General features: G+C 33.6%; 1 long non-coding RNA gene across 1 annotated transcript; it reads left to right on the top strand.

The window, feature by feature from the left end:
• Positions 1-10,855: 10,855 nt before the first annotated feature.
• On the top strand, positions 10,856-11,618 carry LOC122144980. The gene is made up of 3 exons (XR_006160011.1): positions 10,856-10,892; positions 11,012-11,335; positions 11,489-11,618. It is a non-coding gene; the product is annotated as an uncharacterized LOC122144980 (long non-coding RNA).
• Positions 11,619-15,644: the final 4,026 nt, after the last annotated feature.

The following is a 15,644-nucleotide window of genomic DNA, read 5'->3' as shown; positions in this document are numbered from 1 at the left end:
CATTTGTCCTTAAAAAAAGTTCCTTTTTCAGTGTTCCAAAAACTCTTTCTGTAAAAGAATGCATATGGCAATACATTGTCAAATTTGAAGAAGAAAAAAAAGTCCCCACTTGTCTGCTTCTGTTTCTTCTTCTTGGTTTTCTTGATCAGTGGTTTTGTTTCAATTTTCTGCTGTTGATTCTGCAACAAAAAAAAGTAATAATAATAATAATAATAATAATAATAATAAAAACAATAAAAACATTATTGTAGAGTGATAAACACAGATCCATCTATGGTTTATATACAGCAGCATTCGCACTGACACATTGTCAGTGAACTTCAGCCTTCCATCTGATCAGTCAATTACTGGATTCACTTGTTGGATTTTTTTAGCTTTTTAAATGAAATCTTTATACATGAATCAAGCAGTTTCAGCTGTACAGGCTCGTGTTGATATGAGCGTGTGATGATGAGGCAAATGAACTCTCGTGCATCAGTGAGAGTGAGATTGTTGAGTTTGATAGAGAAGTTTCCTCTAAGATACTCATCAGAGAAAGTTTCAGTTTCTGTAACTCAACCAGAAGAACATTAAGATAGCAACAGTCATGGGTTTAATTCATAAAAATATTTAATACAAGACTAGGCAGTAGTGGCCTGCTATTTCATCTTTTATTTAAACATATTGAAACTGTGTTGATGTAGATTTTAAAAGCATATCTATCGCTGAACACATGCAGAAGACTTTTGGCAGAGGTTTATTGCATTATTCAGCCTGAAGGTGGCGCTCTAATGTTGACGCACACACGACATACGCATGTGTGCATGTAAAGCAATCTTAGTATAGCTTTAAATCAGTATTTATTGCCCCCAAATGTTATTTTGGAATACTAAAATTTGTGGACGAATTCTGTTGAGGAAAAGAAAGTCATGTCTATTCTCAAACACGTACAACAAACACATATAAAGGCTAAATAATTTATATTTTCTTTAATTACACTACTCCACATAGGAAGAACAGACTTGCCAGCTTTGTAGTTCCTGAACTGAAGCAGACTTATATACACATAGCTGAAGTGGACTGATCTGGAGTGAGGTTTTCATAAAGTAACGTGAAAATAAACAGGACAGTCTCAAATCTGTCCCAGTGGCTCTCAGTAGAGTGCGCTGCAGATTTATATCTCACCACAGGTTTATATTGGGGAAACTGTGGGGCGCTGTAGAGCAGGGGAGGACTCAGGCACCGTCTGCCCCACTTTAGTATCATAATTTGTTGATGCTATGTGTTGAATTTTTTTAATGTATCCTACTGTATCTACATGTAATGTATTTAATTTTAGTATTATAGTAATCTAGAATATTAAAAAATATTTTTTTATTTTTGTATATTTGTTATCAAGTGATGTTGGTGAGATGTTGAAAAAAATGATGTGGTCAGAGTGAGTTTGTCTTTGACTTCCTCTGTTTTTTGTTTTTTTCTTCTTCTTCCTCTGTTTGATGTTGAAGTTTTTTTTTTTTCTTCTTCTTCTTCTTCCTCTGTCTTTGCTTCAGAGCTGCAGTAAATTGATATAACTGCTGTGTGGAAGGAAGATTTCATACTGGAGTGTTTTAATAATGAGAACAACATGAAGATCATTCTGCTTCAGTTCTGTGAGTTCATTACATTATATTAATACATTTACATGCAATTCAGAAACAGTCATAAATTGTTTCATGCTTCACAGTAATTTTAAGCAACTATCATCCTTTTTCATTTTATAGATGTTTTAATCTGTTATCAGTATGGAGTGTCAGATCTATTAACTGATCTGGGATCAAATGTGATCATAAACTGTGATCTTGATGAAAATGAGGTTTATTGGATTTTACTGAAAACAGCAGATCCTCCAACAGTGATTCTACGATCAATGTCAGCTACAACATCACCTTTTTATTTAAATGATACATTCAGAAAGAAATATTCAGTGCAGTTTAAACATCGTCTGGTTATTAATAATGTGACTGCTGATGAATTAGGAGTTTATTACTGTATGAACACACGCACACCTCCAAAACTCAGCAACAGCATCAGAATATACTTCAACGGTGAGTTCATTTTGATGAATTAGGAGTTTAAATTAAAGATTCGATCGGGAGCCTGGTTGAAACATGAGCTGAATTCCACAGAAAGGCAGGATGTTGTAAATCAACTCCTAGCACCACACTCTGATAACCAACCAACTCTTTCACAGAACAGCTTTCAACATTAACACCATTAGAACAATTATTGACAATTTCAATTTGAAGAAGAGATTGTCTAATTTGGGGCAAGTAATCGAAGAGATGGACAGTCTGACCCTCACATGTAAAGCCATGAGAGTAAACAAGATCATTGGATTGACTTCCCCCCACCTAGCAAAACCAGACTGAAATTCCTAAGGAGACCTGTTAACCCCTCTGGTCTTCACAGGACATATCCTTACTCCCCAGAATGGCACAGAGAATGCCTTCCAATGCATATATGCACCAAAATGAACTCAAAAAAGACTTCTAAATGGATATCAGTCCATTGGTTAACTCCATTTTATACCTGTAACCCCACACATTTGACTTTAATGTTTCTAATCACTTATTGTGTATGTCTTTTTAAATAACTCTTGAATAGCTTAAGGGATCATATTCATGTTTATTATGTGTGTGTTCGAATCTTCTTGCTTGAAAGGTTTCTGACCATCAGTTATTTGTCAAATGTATCATATTCTTGTTATAGGAATCATGTCCAAATTATACCCTGCAAGAGCGGGAAAATTCGGACCTCGTGCTTGATAAGATAACATATGATTTATGAATGGGTGGGACAAACATCGGAACACCCTGAGAAAAGACAATATCTAATTGGTCAAGACAACATTTGAGGTGTGGCCCCAAAAGGCCAGTTTAAATACTCAGGACACCATCAAATTTTTGCTTTTAGCCTTTTAGCTTTTAGCTTGCATTTAGCTTTTGCTATCAGTCATGCCGGCTTTTAGCTTTGCTTGTAGTTTAAGCTTTAAGTGAGGCTTTGTCATCACTTTTAGCGTTCTTCGAGCGCCGTTCCAGCGTGCTTCGGCCTGCACTCCTGCTGCTACTTAGCCACGATGAGAAGAAAAACACCACCTAGTCTCGTCAAACTTTACTTCTATTCTTTTACTTTAGTTTCTTTTCTTTTCCGTTTGAGAGTTTGTGTTCTGAGTTAAGTTTTGTAACGCCGGTCTCCGAGTCTGACCTCGAGTGCCCGTTCAACTACAACCAGCCCACAACTCCGCATCTTCAGCCAACGCCCAACCACGGGCTTCCCAAGACTTCACTTTAACGACTACTGAACTTCCAGCCAATCAGCAACTTCGGGAAACCCCCTTTTCAGCGACAAAAAGGGAACCCCGTTAAACAGGCAACGCAAGTAACCTCCAGACTCACATCTGTACTGGTGTTATCTAATATAATTTTAACCTCATTGAGGAACTCAGTGCGAGAGGTTAATTAAGTGATTAAATGGTTGTTCATGTCTATGCAATTTCACGTATTGCTGTAAACTTGAGATTTCACATTTTCATCCTCTTAAACTCACTCTTTCCTAACGTTCTATCCTCCTGCAACTTGTGTGAATGTGTGAGTGTGTGTGCTTATGTGTTAGATTAGTTTTATATGTCTTAGATTTATCTAATAAAGCCTTATTCATATTGAAAAGAGATGTATCTTGTGTTTTGTGCTTACAAGTCAATGTCTTAAACTGCCGATCTTGTTACTGTGCTAATTAATAGTGTTTTCACTATACTTTGAATATTAATATCCAGCGCAGATTTGATGTTAAACGGCGCGTTCAGTGAATCGCTGGCCATTCGTTCAGTGAGCCGTGAAACAGTGATTCTGTTCAAATTCCCTTTAAAATCTTAAATGATTCCCTTTGAGCTAAATTGACCTGTTTCCCTTACAATTCGTTGATTCTGTTCAAATTCCCTTTAAAATCTTAAATGATTCCCTTTGAGCTAAATTGACCTGTTTCCCTTACAAAGATTTTTAAACACTTAGGAAAACCACGATTAACCCTCTCAGTGGTTGCTCCACACAGAGATGAATATGTTATAGATATTCATTTCATATCACACTTTCTTTACAGAATCAACTCAACTAACTCACAATCATACAGCGGTCGACTGCATTGATCAGAATCAAACACAATATCAGATTATCATCATCATATCTGCTCTGATGAATGGACTTCTGATCATTGTGGTGATTGGTGAGGTTTTTTTTTTTTTAACTCACAAATAATATACGCATTGGTGTAAAAACATCAATATAATCAGTTCTCTGCAGGTGAAGTTTTTTTAATTTGGCCTTCTGAGTGTGTCTTCATATATATATATATATTTATATATATATATATATGTGTGTCTTCATATATATATATATATATATATATACATTTCTGTTTCATTTTTAGTTTTTTGCTGCTGGAAAAAACAGAGCGGTTGGGAAAACACATTCACGCTGATCTGCAGACAAAGTTACTTATCAGCCTCAATTTTAGGAGCAATGAGGTGAATGTGAAGAAATGTATTTGTTTATGTATTTATAGCTAAATGCAATTACTGTAAGTTTTAATTATTGAGGATACAAACTGTCATCCCAACAAAATATTGTAGCTTTTTTGTCTGGATTAATTTAAATCAACTGCAGCTGAATCTTAATATTGTTTTCATTGTTTCTCTTTCAGTTCATTAATGTGGAAAATATTCAGCAAGCAAACAGCAGCTGTGTGACTGCATGAAATATTATTAAAGTATTGTGTTTAAGTCAAGAACATATTTTTTCTATGGTGTACTTTCATGAGTTTTGGGGATAATAGTTATCACACTTCTTACTCCAGTAAAGTCAGTTTATGTGGGCACATATTAGGTTATAGCTAAAAAAAAAAAAAACAGTTTCTATGGGCACATATTTTTAAGATATGGCTACAAAAATGATTGAAAATATAATTGGTAAACTGTTAAATAGAGAGTACAGTGACACATTCATGACTATTTATTATATTTTTTGTAGTGTCAAGAACGTGTGAAAGCAGGTCAGGTCCTCTCTTGTGATATGAACAGACCCTTATGCTGCTGTTGCACTCATTAATAGTTGTTTTTGGGTAAATTTATATTTGTTATGTTGTTTTTTTTTCAGCAAATATCTACAGAGTGTAACTAGGCTACACAGTGTGGGTAAACTCAACTGAAGCTCTAACCAAAACCATAAATATGTTTGGTTGGTCACTTGACAGCCAACGACAAACAGGGTCTGTCACCTTTGTCTAGAGTCAGGTGTAACTGAGTACCAGTGTCTAACAGCTCTCACAGTTAAGATATATTATATAAGATTGTTTTATATTGCTTTGAATATAGTTATTTACACTTGAACTTCATTGGAAAAGTGTGTGGTGCGGGGTGTGAGGGGTGGGGAGGTGGGGAGTGGAAAAACAGCGACCCCAAGTGTATTTAAGCTTGAGCTTGTTTGGGTTTATTAAAGGGGGAGTGGAAAGAAAGTTCCGGTTTATTAAAAAGAAGGTTTTAGAGAAAGGAGATGGTTGATTTGTTAATGTTATTAGTTTTTTTTTAGGCAAGATGTGATTGAAATGATACGCTTCAACAAAACGATACTATATACAGCACCAAATTCAGGGGGGTTTAATCCTGCTCCTGGAGGGTCAACATCCTGCAGAGTTTAGCTCCAACCAGCTTCAACACACTTGCCTCGAAGTTTCAATCAAGCCTAGCTTTGTGTTCACATCCGTCAGTCAGTCATATCAAAAATTCAAGTAAATTAAAAAGTTCATGTAATAATGGTGATGTTTCATTACAAACAAAAAAATTAATAAATGGTGGTGTAGTAAAAAGTATGTGGTCCGAACAAACTTGACTTCCTCTGATATGGTTTTCTTTCTTCCTGCTTTGCTTCAGAGCTGAACTGATGTCATTTTAACTGCTGTGTGGACAGGAAAGTGTGTTTTAATCACAGCAACAACATGAGGATCATTCAGCTTCAGTTCTGTGAGTTTATTACATGATATCAGTATACTGACATGCTTTATAAACTTGGAACAGTAATTATGTTTCACAGCTATAATGTTTAATGCTGTAATGGTTAATCTTTATCTATAATGTTTATCTTTTTTTTTTTTTTTTAATTTTATTTTTTTATTAATCTGTTGTCAGTATGCAGTATCAGATCTATTAACTGATTTGGGATCAAATGTGAGCATAAACTGTGATCTTGATGAAAATGATGTTTATTGGATTTTACTGAAAACAGCAGATCCTCCAACAGTCATTCTACGATCTTTCTCAACACAAACACCATTTTTTTATTATTGTAAGTTATTAAGTAAGAAATATTCAGTGCAGATTAAACATCGTCTGGTTATTAATAATGTGACCTGCTGATGAATTAGGAGTTTATTACTGTATGAACACACGCAAACCTACACCTCCAAAACTCAGCAACAGCACCAGAATAAACGGTGAGTTAATTTGCTCCTGTAGTGATTAAGACATTTATGATCAATGTGTTTATTTACCTTTTTATTATTTGTTATAATTATTTGTGGTTGTTCCAGACGGAGAGGAACAGGTCTGTGTTGTAGATATTAAACTGCAGTCACTGTACTCCAGTAAAGACTAACAGTTGTTACTGTAACTGTGGATATTTTCTTTACAGAGTCAGTTCAACTAACTGAGTGTCACAATCAGACAGTGCTGGAGTTTACTGATCAGAATCAAACACAATGGCAGATGATAATTATTATCATAGTTGCTCTGACGAACGGACTTCTGTTCATTCTGCTGATCGGTGATTTAATTTTCTTATTGTTCTCAATAAAATTATCACATATTAAAACATAATAGTGTAATAAATATCATAATGCTCTCCTCCATAGGTGAAATTTTGTAATAACTTGGTATATTTGTTACCATTTAAGAAAAACTAATATAATTGTTAGTAAATATTAAATCTGGATTCTCTGTTTCATTCATAGTTTCTTTCAGCTGGAAAAGCACAACAGTTGGTAAAACATATTCATAATACTGATCTGCAAACACGAGTTATATATATCAACCATAAGAACCAAACCAATTTCTTCAATTGTAAAGTAAGTGAATGACTATCTATATTTATTTATTGCTAAATGTCATTACTGTAAGTTTTAATTATTAAGGATTCTGATGTTATCACAACATAATAAAGTCACTTTTTGTTTAAATTAATTTAACTCAACTGCAGCTGGATGATAATATTGTTTTCTTCTTACTCTTTCAGTTCACTGAGGTGCAAAATATTTAGCAAGTAAACAGCACATTTATGAGTCTATAACATGTGCTTATCCTGTGCTATATTCTTTTACAGAGTAATATCTGAGTATTTGGGACACTTGTTACACTTCTTACTGCAGTGAAGTCTGTAAAAAATATCTCCCACAATCCTTTGCCTGATTACACAGCATCTGGAGTCTAGTTTTGTTCTTGTCTGGTGGCAGTGCTGATTGGTTTCTGTTTTTATTTCTGGTTTGATTGATCTTGAAATGTTTTTTTCCCTGTTTTATGATTGCTCGCTGTCTGTTTAAATAAAGCTTCAAATGGGTCGTTGCTCGAATGTTCTGACTGATGTTTCATGCTGGAATTTTTGATTTTGTTTTTTGTATAGTTATTTTTAAGTAAAAATAGGAAAGTATGCTTTTAGTTTACTTTTTATGTACTTCTCAGAAATGGGCTTTATGTACTTCTCAGAAAAATACTTAAAATGACATTTAAGTATACTTGACTTAATACTTACAAAAAGTCTAAATATACTTGAACTTTACTTAAGTATACTTAATAAAATAAACTTGAAGTATACTACTTTTTGGTAAGGGGTTTCATCACAGAGTTATAATTTTTTAAAAATCTTTTTGGTGTTGTTACAGGCGACACAGTGGTGTTAAACTCAACTGAAGTGCTTAACCAAAACCAAACATTTGTTCCATTGGTTGGTCATCTGACAGCCAATCACTTCACATTTGTCTAGATTGAGGTTAAAGCTTGAACCAAGTGTCAGTATCTTTATGTATGTGTGTATCTCAGTTCTCACAGCTGTCTGAAACTCAGATAGAAACAGCAGCATTACAGACCGTCTGTTTTGTAGCGTATATCTACACATTTAGTGTCAAGGAGCTTTACGAGTGTTTAAATAGTAAAGCCCCTTCACACGAACTGAAGTTTGTATTGCTTTGAATATCCAATAGTTAATAAACTGCAACTGTCAAAACTATTGTTAAGTATTCACATCTGATCTCTGTATTTTCTGTTTCTCAGTCTGTCTTGACTTTTCTGAACTTCTTGGCAAGTGAAAAAAACACAACAACAACAATAATATAATCAAATTTTCAACATTTTTAAGTGAATGTTTGTGCTTGTTTTAATATTGGAAAGGCTTTGCATGGAGGAAGCACATGATACTGAAACACAACTTCAGTTCTGTGTGAGATTATTAGATATAATTTATTTCATGTGCTTTGTAGCTACTCTTTTTACAACTTCGGGAAATCATTTTAAGACAATTTGCTCTTCAGTTGATTTATTGTCGCATATAGGCTTACATAGTGTAACTGAGGTCTACAACAGATGTTACAGAGATTAACAGCTTTAATTAAATGGAAGACGGGTTCATTTGTTTAGAGAGAAAAAACAACCTGCCCTCCTTGTGTCAGCCACTGGAGGCTCTCTAGACCCACAAGGCCTCCTTACTCTAAACAGGCTAGAATAATCACCAAACTGAAGTGACATGCAGATCGTCATTCTGACTTGAAAATATATTGAAAGAGAGAAACAAAAGGTTCAAAAATACAGCCTTTTCATGAATTCGCCATCCAAATTCATTTCATATTTGTTTATAGGCATATTGGTATAATAAAAATATTGTATTTATTATTATTATTATTATGATTATTATTATTATGAATGCTGACAACAAGCACATGTCCAACATGTCACGTTTTCATGATGAACCCAAACCAAAATGTCTCTGCAAGAGACTGTAAAGGTTAAAGGTCTATCTGTAATCTATAACAATAATTACTATTGCCTAAACACTGAGAATAAATGTAATGTGCTATATGAGAAAGAAAGCACTGAATCATTAACATCTATAGACTAGTCAAGTATCATGTCTCACAAATTAACTGCTTCCATCATCACTGTTCAGTTTGATTTAGTATTATGGTGCAGACTGATAGGTTCTAACTCAGTCTGATATAATTTCATGATTATTCACATTACACAACTGATTGGTTTCTTTTCACATCAGTAGCCAATGAGGTTGCTGCTCAACATTCAAATTCTTGGCTAGTGCTTGCTGTAGCAGTTGTGTCACCCTCCACCTCCCCCAGCTCCACCTGTATAGATCTGCTATGGGGTGATAAATGTATGCTATGGGAGTTATTCATATATGTTATATTTGCAGCAGCAGTATTTCTTACATGCTCACAGCATCATGTTGTGATGTATTGACAATGGCTAGTCTCTGTACTTGCTCTGCCTCAGCAGCAGCATAGCAGAACTATTTCGCCAAACACATTAAGATTGTCATGTACATTACCATACTAAACTCTCCGAGAGCTGTCATTACAGATCTGAGTTTATGTGAAGGATTCATCTGATTCAAACCAGTAACTCACATATTTTTCTGGCCCAAATCCTGTCCAAAGTGTCAGTACATTTAGTGTCTTCAGTTCAGCAGACCGTGGAAGAAATCTGGCCTGGCCCGGGAGTCGAACCAGGGACTGTCTAACAGAGCTACCCACTCATGCACTACAACACTCCTAATCTGAGTCATAAACTCCACAAGACAAAGAAAAAAAAATATTATGTTTGAGGGTTTTTATTCTAAACGTTGCAGAAATACAAGTCTCTCTACTCTCTCAAATGACATATTTTTAGTTATACTTTAATATTTTGGATTAAACTTCAAATGTGTGGTGTTTTATGCAATATTTTAATCTTTTAAAATACAAAATCTAAAACAGTATTTACCATTCAAAAATGAATGGATGATGATGTGAAAATACATTACTTAATACATGTGTTATACTTTTTAAAATGTTCTTTAGGAAAAGACTTAATAATAACAATTTAGAAATGCCTCAGACTCAATTCTCAATTATCCCCAGTACATTTGATAAAATATATCTTTTTAACAAGACATTAGGACTCCTTTCCTGCTCGGTTTTTAAATGCAGGGTCACAAGCCTGATGTGGGTCACATGATCACAGGACTGATCTGAGCCACACACTTCTCAACAATCAGTCCTCATGCTTTCTGCCAGCTGTGCTTTCATTGCTACACATGACCCAGCTTTTGGCCATCAATGCCAGCCTGAGGCAACATCAGGACAAGATCATAGCAAGGTGTTTCATTATTTACATGTGTACCAGTGTGAACAAAAGCTGCAGTTCACTTAAAGGCCAACGGTTTCGCTAAAGGCTTTCTGAATTCTACATGTTCAGATAGACAAAAAAATTATTGATTTTTGAGTAATTTTCTCTTGAATCAGACATTCGTCGTGGAGCTGTTTATTTTGTGGATGAGGGTGGGGGATAAAATGGCTAGCAGCTAGTTTTGGTTATTGAGTTTATTTTAAAAAAATAAATTTGACTAATTAACCAAGTGGTTGGTAGCCATTAGATGTTGAAGAAAAGTGTGTACAGTGTGGTCAGAGCAAACTTGACTTCCTCTGATTGATGTGGGATAAGTTTTTTCTTCTTGTCTTTGCTTCAGAGCTGCAGCATACTTCATTTTCAGTGTTGTGTGGAGGGACAAAAGGCTTTATTATTTTTAGCTTTATTCACTGCAACAACATGAAGATCCTTCAGCTTCAGCTCTGTGAGTTTATGATCTGTGTTTTTACATGTTATGTGCTTTGTTTTGTTTTATAGATTCACAGTGTTTTAAAGCAGGTAGTCTTAATCATGATGTTTATGTTTTGTTTTGTTTTTTTATAGATGTATTAATCTGTTGTCAGTATGCAGTATCAGATCTATTAACTGATTTGGGATCAAATGTGAGCATAAACTGTGATCTTGATGAAAATGATGTTTATTGGATTTTACTGAAAACAGCAGATCCTCCAACAGTCATTCTACAGTCATTCTCAACACAAACACCACCTTTTTACCCTAATAAATCATTCAGAAAGAAATATTCAGTGCAGTTTAAACATCGTCTGGTTATTAATAATGTGACTGCTGATGAATTAGGAGTTTATTACTGTATGAACACACGTACACCTCCAAAACTCAGCAACAGCACCAGAATATACTTCAACGGTGAGTTCATTTACTCCTTAATAATTGTGATTATTTACTTTTCATTATTTGTTATTTATCACTTTTTTATACACGTCATCATAGTTCTCCCTCGTTCCAGAGATGAATGTGCTCCAGTAAAAGACTGACAGACCGTGAACACTTTCTTTACAGAATCAGCTCAACTAACTGAGTGTCACAATCATACAGTTTATGAGTTTATTGATCAGAATCAAACACAATATCAGATTATCATCATCATATCTGCTCTGATGAACGGACTTCTGCTCATTCTGCTGATCGGTGAGTTATTATTCTTATTGTTCTAAAAATTATCAAATTAAATACACATTAAGGTAAAAAAAATATTAATAGAATGCTGTTCTCTGTAGGTGAAGCTTTTATTTGGTTGTTTATTTATTTAATCATTTATTTATTTTGTCTCCATACTTTATACAGTTGAGGTCAAAAGTTTACATCCCCCTTTCAGAATCTGCAAAATGTTAAATATTTTACCAAAATAAGAGGGATAATACAAAATTCATGTTATTGTTTATTTCGTACCGACCTGAATAAAATATTTCACATAAAAGATGTTTACATAAAGTCCACACGAGAGAAAATAATAGTTAAATAGTTGTTTTATAAAAATGACACCATTCAGAAGTTTACATACGCTTGATTCTTAAAACTGTCTTGTTAGCTGAGCAGGTTTTTTTTTTTTTTTTTTTTTTTATAATTGTTCATGAGTTTCTTGTTTATCAGTTAAACAGTTACAGTTAAACTGCATGCTGTTCTTCAGAAAAATCTTTCAGGTACCACAAATTATTTGGTTTTCCAGCATTTTTGTGTATTTGAACCTTTTCCAACAATGGCTGAATTATTTTAGATCAATCTTTTCACACTGAGGACAACTGAGGGACTCATATGCAGCTATTACAGAAGGTTCAAACAGTCACTGATTCTCCAGAAGAAAAAAAAAAGACATGCATTAAGAGCCGGGGGTGAAAACTTTTTAACAGAATGGAGATGTGTACATTTCTCTTATTTTGCCTAAATATCATATATCTTGTAGTTTAAGCATATATATTAACAGTTTGCAGATTCTGAAAGGGGGAGGTAAACTTTTGACCTCAACTATATTTTTTTTTTTTTTTTTTTACCATTTAAGAATAATAATATACCTGTTAGTAAATATCGAAATCTAAGTTCTCTGTGTCTTTCTTAGTTGGTGCTGCTGGTAAAACAGAAGGGTTGGAAAAACACATTCATAATGCTGATCTACAGACAAAAGTTATATATCAACCATAAGAACCAAACAAACTGTACCTGTAATGTAAAGACAGTTTCTATATGGGCACATTTTAAAGTCGTGGCTTTTTTTTCTTTCTTTTTTTTTTTTTTTTTTGTAAATGGAAAGTAGAAGGAAAATTATCAGACATGAAAAAAACTTATACTTTCTGTCAGTCAGAGATAAAATGACACATTCATGACTATTTTTTATTTATGTATTTTATTTTGTATACTGTTATATTTAACAGATGCTGTGTCCTTGAATCTTTTGACAGAACAGAGTTTAAGTAAATATATATGAACAGAGTTTAAGTAAATATATATGAACAGAGTTTAAGTAAATATATATGAACAGAGTTTAAGTAAATATATATGAATAGAGTTTATGTAAATATATATGAATAGAGTTTAAGTAAATATATATGGACAGAGTTTAAGTAAATATATTTGAACAGAGTTTAAGTAAATATATACGAACAGAGTTTAAGTAAATTTATATGAACAGAGTTTAAGTAAATATATATGAACAGAGTTTAAGTAAATATATATGAACAGAGTTTAAGTAGATATATATGAACAGAGTTTAAGTTGATATATATGAACAGAGTTTAAGTAAATATATATGAACAGAGTTTAAGTAAATATATATGAACAGAGTTTAAGTAGGTCACATCCTCAGTCTCTGTGAAGAAACCCTTGACGAACACATGTATGAACCCTGATGCTGGTGTTGCAAAAAGAAAGTTGTTTTTGTTTATTGGGGACTTGTATTTTTTCCCTGAATTTCAGGATATTTTTATATATCAATATATATTTGTTATATAGTTTTTTTATTCAGCAGAAATCTACACAGTGTAACTACACAGACTGTGGTTAAACTGAAGCTCTAGCCAAAACCATGTTGTAGTTCCACTGGTTGGTCATGTGTGTACCAGTCTGTGAACAAGAGGCTGCAGTCACTTAAAAGACCAGTGTCTTGCTAAGGCGTTCTGAATTCTACCAGTTCAGAAGACACAAATGATGATTTTTGGTAATTTTCTCTTGAATCAAACATTCGTCGGGACTGTTCTATTTGGTGTTTTGAGGGTGGGGATTCCCCTGGTAGTGCTCGTTTTTGGTTATTTGGTATTTAAAAAATTAAGCTTAAATTTGACTACTTAACCAAGTTGGTTGGTGGCCATTAGGTGTTGCAAGAAGAGAAGTGTGTACAGTGTGGGGGTCAAGCAAACTTGACTTCCTCCTGATTGCATGTGGGAAAGTGTTTTTTTTTCTTGCTTGTCTTTGCTTCAGAGCTGCAAAGCATACTTCATTTGTCAGTGTGTGTGGAGGACAAAAGGCTTGCATTATTTTTTAGTCTGTTTATTCACCTGCAACAAACATGAAGATCCTTCAGCTTCAGCTCTGTGAGAGTTTATGAGATCTGTGTTGTGTTACATGTTTGAATGTGGCTTTGTTCAGTAATTGTTTTTGTTTTATAGGATTCACAGTGTTTTAAAGCAGGTAGTCTTATATGATGATGTTTTTTTTTTTTTTGTTTTTTTTTTATAGATGTATTAATCTGTTGTCAGTATGCAGTGGCAGATCTATTAACTGATCTGGGATCAAATGTAATCATAAACTGTGATCTTGATGAAAATGATGTTTATTGGATTTTACTGAAAACAGCAGATCCTCCAACAGTCATTCTACGATCTTTCTCAACACAAACACCACCTTTTTACTTCAATAAAACATTCAGAAGGAAATATTCAGTGCAGTTTAAACATCGTCTGGTTATTAATAATGTGACTGCTGATGAATTAGGAGTTTATTACTGTATGAACACAGCAAACACCTCCAAAAACTCAGCAACAGCACCAGAATATACTTCAGCGGTGAGTTCATTTACTACTTAATCAGTGTGATTATTTGCTTTTCATTATTTGTTATTTATTACTTTATACACACCATTATAGTTCTCCCTCGTTCCAGAGATGAATGTGCTCCAGTAAAAGACTGACAGTAACAGACTGAACACTTTCTTTACAGAATCAGCTCAACTAACTGAGTGTCACAATCACACAGTTTATGAGTTTATTGATCAGAATCAAACACAATATCAGATTATCATCATCATATCTGCTCTGATGAACGGACTTCTGCTCATTCTGCTGATCGGTGAGTTATTATTCTTATTGTTCTAAAAATTATCAAATTAAATACACATTAGGGTAAAAAAAAATATTAATATAATACTGTTCTCTGTAGGTGAAGCTTTTATTTGGTTGTTTATTTATTTAATCATTTATTTATTTTGTCTCCATACTTTATACAGTTGAGGTCAAAAGTTTACATCCCCCTTTTAGAATCTGCAAAATGTTAAATATTTTACCAAAATAAGAGGGATAATACAAAATTCATGTTATTGTTTATTTCGTACCGACCTGAATAAAATATTTCACATAAAAGATGTTTACATAAAGTCCACAAGAGAAAATTATAGTTAAATAGTTGTTTTATAAAAATGACACTGTTCAGAAGTTTACATACGCTTGATTCTTAAAACTGTGCTGTTAGGTTTTTTTTTTTTTTTTTTTTTTTTTGATAATTGATCATGGTTTCTTGTTTATCAGTTAAACAGTTACAGTTAAACTGCATGCTGTTCTTCAGAAAAATCTTTCAGGTAACACAAATTATTTGGTTTTCCAGCATTTTTGTGTATGTGAACCTTTTCCAACAATGGCTGAATTATTTTAGATCAATCTTTTCACACTGAGGACAACTGAGGGACTTTTATAATTATTACAGAAGGTTTAAACAGTCACTGATTCTCCAGAAGAAGAAAAAAAAGACATGCATTAAGAGCCGGGGGTGAAAACTTTTTAACAGAATGGAGATGTGTACATTTCTCTTATTTTGCCTAAATATCATATATCTTGAAGTTCAAGCATATATATATTAACATTTTGCAGATTCTGAAAGGGGGAGGTAAACTTTTGACCTCAACTATATGTTATTTTACCATTTAAGAAACAATAATATACCTGTTAGTAAATGT

Source organism: Cyprinus carpio, unplaced genomic scaffold (assembly GCF_018340385.1).
Source record: "Cyprinus carpio isolate SPL01 unplaced genomic scaffold, ASM1834038v1 S000006811, whole genome shotgun sequence".
Lineage (NCBI taxonomy): Eukaryota > Metazoa > Chordata > Actinopteri > Cypriniformes > Cyprinidae > Cyprinus > Cyprinus carpio.
Note: the sequence above shows the minus strand (reverse complement) of the source record. Positions and strands in the feature narration are given on the sequence as shown.